Genomic DNA, 455 nt, shown 5'->3' with positions numbered 1-455 from the left:
ACACACACGCTTTATAATACAGTAGTACAGATATGGTCATTTGGCTTTTGGGTTCGATTTTAAAACACAGAGAGACCAAAAGACGCGCCGAGAAACCCCGGCTAGCCGCCGGAACGTTCCACCCATTTGTCCAGCCAGTCAGCCCCGCACGGCACCGCATGCATGCCCGCCAGCGCTCGGCGCCACGCCCACGCGGTCGTTGCTCTCCACCGCCACATCCCTCCCCGCTCCCGCCCACGCCCACCAGAAGCCGCTCCTCGTGGCCCACGCAAGCCTCCTTCCCCGCCACCGTACGCATAGCTCTCGGCCGACGGGGCCGCACGCGCTCCAAGCCGCGGTCATGCCCCACGGACCAGCGACACAGACCAGTGGGCCCGCCCGCCCGCCGGTATAACGACGAACTGCCGGAGCTTTCCGCTCGAAAGGCCCAGGAGCCCTTTGCTTCCCGTCGACGT

The sequence above is a fragment of the Triticum dicoccoides genome, chromosome 5B, assembly GCF_002162155.2.
Source record: "Triticum dicoccoides isolate Atlit2015 ecotype Zavitan chromosome 5B, WEW_v2.0, whole genome shotgun sequence".
In the NCBI taxonomy this organism is placed as follows: Eukaryota; Viridiplantae; Streptophyta; class Magnoliopsida; order Poales; family Poaceae; genus Triticum; species Triticum dicoccoides.
The sequence above is the reverse complement of the archived record's forward strand: the minus strand, read 5'-3'. Positions refer to the sequence as shown.